Source organism: Benincasa hispida, chromosome 12, assembly GCF_009727055.1.
Source record: "Benincasa hispida cultivar B227 chromosome 12, ASM972705v1, whole genome shotgun sequence".
Lineage (NCBI taxonomy): Eukaryota > Viridiplantae > Streptophyta > Magnoliopsida > Cucurbitales > Cucurbitaceae > Benincasa > Benincasa hispida.
Window position 1 is genome coordinate 3,451,880 of NC_052360.1, and position 7,404 is coordinate 3,459,283.

The window sequence follows — 7,404 nt, forward strand, 5'->3', positions numbered from 1 at the left end:
TTTGATCAGAATGAAGAGCATGCAATTGAATTTTGAGAAAGAAAATTCTATTGAAAATTTTCTCTCAAACCCTCTCCAAACTTCTTCCAATTCCTTCTCAATTCAAAGTTCCACGACTCAATCCAAGACTGAAAATAGTAGAGAAAATACTCTTGGTAGTCTATTGAAGAAATTGAAGCTTAATTTCATGGAACTTGCAAGGATTTAGAAGAATTTTACAAAGGTTGTAAAACTGAAACCCTTTTTATCTAAAACTCTATGTTTTTAGCATGCTTGTTACTCAAATTAATTGTAATTAGAGGGCTTAATGATTTTGTTAGTTTCTGTATTTTGCATATTTACTCTATCAGATCCGATCGATCAAAATCAATTGAACTGAGGTTGGTTGGTCGAGGCTAGGACTTGGTCGGCCGGTTTCGGTTTTCATATAAAAATGTTGGAAACCCGATAGATCGACCTATATATATAAATATTATTTAAAAAAAAAATTTCTGACAAATAAATATAAAAGTAAGTCCACTACCATCAACCCAAACCCAAGCTTGTTGCCTTAGTATCGATTTATTATTTTCTTTTTTATGTTGTCTAAATTCCAAATCCACTACATGATTGATTTAAATTTTTCATTAAAAATGATTGATTTAAATTTAAAAAGTAGCAAATTATGTTAATCTAACAACACTTCATCAATTCATCTTTCATTTTCATTCACTTTGGATTTGATTGCAAAAAAGGAAAAAACAAGGACAAAACCGAACCGACTGGTTGTCGGATTTCTCGTACTTTTTTTTGTCAATTTTTGGTGTCAATTTTTTAAACCAACACCGACCGACCAACCGATGCATGACCTAGTTACACTTATAAGAAGACATTAAAATTGTTGATGATGTTCTAACCAAATAATGGCAACTAAACTTTATAGGAAAAAGAGTTATTCTAGTATAATTTTTGTTGAGAATATCTCAATCCAGTGAAGTAGCAATTGACCTACCCTTCGACAATACTTATTCTAAATCAGTGGAGTATCATTACATTAGACATCATTTATAGGGTTAATAGAACTAATGCTAAATTTAAATGGATATTTGATTGCTTATTGTCAACTAATATACTTTATGAATTTCAATGCTATGCCATTTTCTCTTACAATTTTACTTTTGAATTATCCATATAAATCAAAATTGAGAAATTGTATTACTTGAAAAAGTAATGTTGACACTATATTAATGGCAGTGTAATTTCAGAATTTGTTTTTAATTGAAAAATGTTCACAAAAGTCTTGTTACCAGTTCATGAACTTTTCATAAACCATGTGATTGTTGAGTCATAATTGGAGAGATAACTTATATTTATCTCCTAATTGACATATTTGATGTTGAGTTTAGAAGATAGAGCACAAGACAACAACATATGGGATGTTGAAGTCGATATAAACTTAATTTAGTATTATAATCCAAGAAAATAAAATCCATAACTAGAGCTATATGAGAAAAAATTTTCCATATTAGTTCTGGGAGTCACACTTTGAGGAATTTTGAAAATACCTCAACGGAAAGAAAAATAAGAATGAAAGTAAATATGATTTACTGGATTCTTTGTGGAGAATTATGATTTGCACCTAGATAGATGAATAAGAATTCACTATCAAATTTTTCTTCATTACAATTAGATTGTAATTCTTGAAATATACTTAATGATGTAGAATAGTTTCTATATGCTAACACTGAGAAGTTCATCTCAGTTAGTGTAGTGGGAGACATGAGATATCATAGTAGTTACTTATGCTGAACATGGTGGTTTTATCACCACAAGAGAAATTCAATCTCTCATAGTCTTTATTACTAATGAATTCATATGATGTGAATGTTTTACGTAATAAAATATATTTTCAAAAATTGTTTGAAAATATGTTAAGCATTCAAATAAGTACAATTAGTATGAATTAAAATATTTAACACATATAAAATGCTACACTCAGACAGTCAGGATAATTGAATCCAGAATGGAAAGAAATTATTTTCTCCGAAAATATACTTGGCAATTAAAATCAATTATCGTCAATTTTAATAAAATGACTAGTATAGGTAATCCTCTAAGAGTTAGAGTTTAATTATTTTACCTATTTAAAAATTTTGTCTTTCATGCAAGATAGTCATTGAATCTTATTAGATAAGGCAAAAGTCCAAAAAACATGTTTGATTTACACATTTTGACCCAAGTGGTTTGGAGAATGTAAAAGTCGAACAAATATCGTAAATATGTTATCAATCTGATTGATGAACATTTAGTTTATGAGTATCTCTATTTAATGCAGCTAAAGGTGTAGAGAAATTCGACCAAACTGGCGAATCGAACCGAACCGACTGATTTAGTCTGGTTTTTCTTAACCTTTTAAACTTTTTGACTCACTGCCTCGAAGAGCCAAGTTTTTCGTTTTGGTTCTCGATTCAATGGCTAAAAAATCAGAAAAAACTGAACCGAACCGAAGCCTAGCCCATACTTTTTAATTTAAAATTTCTGCATAAGGGTTATCCCAATAAGGCTAGGAGTAACCTATAGAGTTATAAATAGGGGCCTTGGAAGCCCTCATAATAAATAAACAGTAAAGTTCCATTGCGGAAATGGGGATCGTCCCAATTTTAATTTTAACACAGAATGAAAACTACAGAACAAAAAATAATTATGCAATTAATAAATTAATTTTACAGGATGCTAGAGAAGGGAAAAATAGGGTTTATAATTTTTACTTACCCTTGATGAATCAAAACCTTCTTCACAAAAACCTTTCTCCAACACAATTACGAATAATTCGAACAGTTACGAATACCCAAAGATAACACCACCAATTGGAACCTTATGTATTCTCTCTTGGGTAGAGAATTCTTAAGAGGTGTGGGCTCTGAGATTCTGGAAGAGAGGGAAAGTAATTAGGAGGAGAATAACAGTTTTTGGAAAATTATAGAAAGATCTAAAAAACCCAGAGAGTTCTCTGTAATAAAAAATATTCTGTGAAGAAGATTATCACCATCAATTGAACCGCCTCCCATTTACTACGTGAGTTTAAGAGAGAATTAATGGGAGAGAAGTTATTTCCCTCCCTTTAAATTAAATATTAAATTAAATTAAATTAAATTTAAATAAATATACTATATATATATATATATATAACACATAACCTATAGTTTAATATTGTATCAAATACAATATAATCTATAGTTTTAATTCTCTCATAATGCAAGATATTTAATATAAATCTCATTTATACTAAATATAATTATATGAATCCAATTCACATAATTGATATTTGAATCATATTAAAAAATGTATTTCCTCTCGAATAATCTTTATAATATAATGTATCAAATACATTATATTTATTATATCATACATAATTAAGTTAAACTAATTATATCACTAATAATTAATTTCGTTAATTAATTTGAACAATTCAAATTAATCCAAAATTGATTCTCATAAATCATTGTTGAGCTACAAATGGAACCTTATGTACTTGTAGATTGAAGCTCCAATGGTTGAATAATTAATTAAACTATTCAACATCCATTAACTGTCATTCACTCCACTAAAGACCGACAACTGCACTCTTCTCACTACAGATATATTTTTGTGTCCATTTGATATAATCAATCAACAGTGCGATGACCCTTCAAAAATTGCTTGTAAGTACAACTGGGTCAAAAATACCATTTTGTCCCTATAGTTATATCTAACTCCTTAAATACCACTGATCCCTCAAAAGAACAATAAGTCATAGTCCAATTATGACCACCCCTCTCAGGTCAAGAGAAGGTGTGGCACCACATTGTTCAAGCCCTAAAATCAATACTCATATGAGCAACTTATCTACTTACCCCGACATTAGAGAAGGAGTGAATATTGTCTCGTGTAGTTGTGTTCCCAGCTCCCCAATCAGATGAATCCCTAAAATGGTAGGCATATTGAGTCGACGATCTGACCACTCTCACAAATCAAAGGATCGCCTTTATAGGTAGGAGTTCACAACTCACTCAAGATTCAAGTCATGTCACCTATGGTCATCATGGTGAAATGTAAGTCTCTATTATGAACGGTGTTATATAATAAGATTAGTCATTTCATGGTTCGGTCTTATACAAACTCCTTTGTATAGAACACCCTCCTCAAATATCTCTACATGAATTTATCGGGAAGTGCTACTAATGATTTGATCATGATCATTCATGTATAGACACGTGAGAGGAGGTGTTCTGTATAAAGGAGTTTGTATAAGACCAGACCAACAAATAATAAATTAGATGATAATAAATAAGAATTTTTTCTTAAACATGACTTGTTTGATAGTATATCTCCTCTTAGGTTATAGCTTTGGACTTTTTAAAGATTATTCAAACATAATTTTAGTAATGGAACTCGTAGCCCTTTTATACCTTAATCCTAATTTTTTTTTTTTACCATTTTCCCCTCATTTGATAATCATTTCATTTTATTTTTTGTTTTTAAAAATTAAGCCTACAGACACTACACTACTTCCACATCCAGATTTATTCATTTGTTATCTACTTTTTATCAATAATTTAAAAACCCAAACCAAAATTCGGAATCTAAAAAAATAGTTTTTAAAAACTTATTTTTATTTTCAAAATTCGGCTAAACATTCAACCATCTTACTCAAGAAAGATGCAAATCACGATAAGAAATTTAGAGAAAATAAACTTCATTTTCAAGAACCAAAAAACAAAACACGAAATGGTTACTAAACGAGATTTAAAGTTTTAATTTTTTTCCCTTCCATTTTCATTAGTTAAACTATAAAAACAATATTAAAGTTTTTTTTTCTTTAAAAATAAATATATGTAGATTGTTGAGGTTTCATCTCATATTTTTATTAATCATAAAAAAATAAAAAATAAAAATCGTAGATTCAAATGAAAAATGAGTAAAGAGTTGCAAGACCAAAACCATATAATCTCTTAAAATAAACATATACTACTAATTTTGGATAACGATATGATATTTGTTCCACTTGCTTGGTTTGAATGTTCATTTTACCCCTCAAATTGGCTGTATTTGACAAGGAAAGATCTTAGAAAATGGGAATAAAAAGTGTGGATAGCAACCTCAAAAGTGGTTGAACCATTAAATTGTGAGGCAGTGGTTCAACCATAAAATAAATATACCTACTTTAAATATTCCCCTTTTTCCCCTCAAAATATATATTTTTTCTTTTTTTAAACAAAGATTCACCTTTTTCTTTCATCCCAAATAATAATAATAATGAAAATCTTAAATAAAATAAAATAAAATAAAAATCCCCACCATTTAATTTTTCTACCTATATACAAAGTAGTAATTGCTTTCTACTCATTTCTAAACGCCATAAATGAATGAAAATTGAAATAACTAATTAAATAAAAATTACATGTTGAGTATGATGATATACATTATATTTTATACACATAAAAGAAAAAATAGTGTACCAAAAAAAGAAAATGTAAGTTTGATATTTGAACATTTGAGAAGGAAATAGCTTAGTTATTTTTATTTATTTTTAATAAAATTAGTTGAGCATGTAAATTTGAATCATCGACCTCATAAACGAAAGTATGTGCTAAATTTGATTTTGACAACTAAGCTTTTTATGCCTTAGAGTTTAGTTTGTATTATTGATAATTTGTCTACCTGATTCTTAAATCTCATTCAATGATTTATTTAATAAAATCAATTATTGAAAATTATTGAGTGATTTTCACTATTTGTACAGATTATTAAAAAAATGGCTGGCGAATATTTATTTTCTAAAAAAGAATCTTATATTTGCAATATAATATGCGTATATAATTTTTTCGAAAAAAGTGTTTATATTAAAATTTAATTATTATAATTAATTGTTTCACATTATAATTATATGTATGATGTATCAAATTTCATTTTTTCCCTAATTTCTTTTAATGGTATATATATATTTTTAAAGTTTAATTATGATAAGCATTTCTGACCCGAAAAAGGAAATGGTATTTTATTCTCTATGTTTCTGAAAAAAAATATATATTTTAAAAGGAAAAAGTAAGGGACTATTTAGGAATTTTTGGTAAACATTTTTAGAATTATATTATTGACTAATTCTTTAAAATTATTATCGATGTTTTTCAACTTTAGAAACTATTTCGAAAAGTATTTTTCCTTTTATTCTCTCCTTTCGAATAGTTTAGAAACTTTTTTTTTTTAAATTCTGAAACTTTGTATTATTTTTCACTCCAAAATTTTATGTACCTTAAACTTAGTTAAATATTATAATTTTAATCCTTTATTTAATTTTTCATTTAGTGATTTTAATCATATTAATAATAATAATACAATGTAAAAATCTCCCAAATAGATTAATTTCAATTACTGGAGTTTTGCACAAATTTAAATTTGATTAATATCCAAATTAGCGGTTGTTATACAACTTTGTAATAATTACAAATTAAGACAAAAATATTGTCCTAACATCATTTTCTTTTAAATTTTATCAATTTTGTACTATATTTTTTTTCAAAAATAATTTAGATCAAACTTATATATTTAATAAATCATTGAAAGCGTATGAGAATACTTTATTTAACAAATTCTCAAAGGAAATATATTTCTTAAGACAAAATAGTAGGTTTAAGAGTAACATTTGAATTTTCTCCACTTATTGTGAGAGATTCTTAAGTTCGAGTTCTACAATAAAACAAGGATTGATTTTATATAAATAATTAATAGCACATGAAGAAAAATATGTTAAATTATAAGTTTGGTATACATTATTGTTCTGTCCATTTATTTAGTCCATTATAATTCATATTCTAAAATTTTGTAATAGGCCTATTATTAACTTTAGACATGTTTGATCATTCCATTTTAAAAATATTTAAGAAAGTTGGGAATTCTAAAATTTGACACTAACTTTAAGACCAAGGTTAAATTTAACACCAAATGATAAACCAACAAAATAATCATATTTTATGAAGTTTTTTCTTGGTTCTGGTAATTATTTTTAAAATTTACCTGCCATACTTTTTTTTTTTTTAATAAACAAAAATCTATTATTTAAGATCTCTCAATCTTTTCATATATATATTTTTTAATTCTTAAAGATTGTGCTTGTTTTCTTATAACTTCCCTAGTAGGTTGGTAAAAAAAAAAAAAAAAAACTGCGGGTCTAGACCCTACTATGATTTTCCTTGTTAAACATTTGAACTTTTAGGAAGATTGTATTTCATGTTTGAAATGTATTTTATAATATATTTAAAAACTTAACAATATTTCTAATTAGAGACTAAATAAAAAAAAAAAAAACTGCGGGTCTAGACCCTACTATGATTTTCCTTGTTAAACATTTGAACTTTTAGCAAAATTCTAAAATTAGTTTTTTCTTAA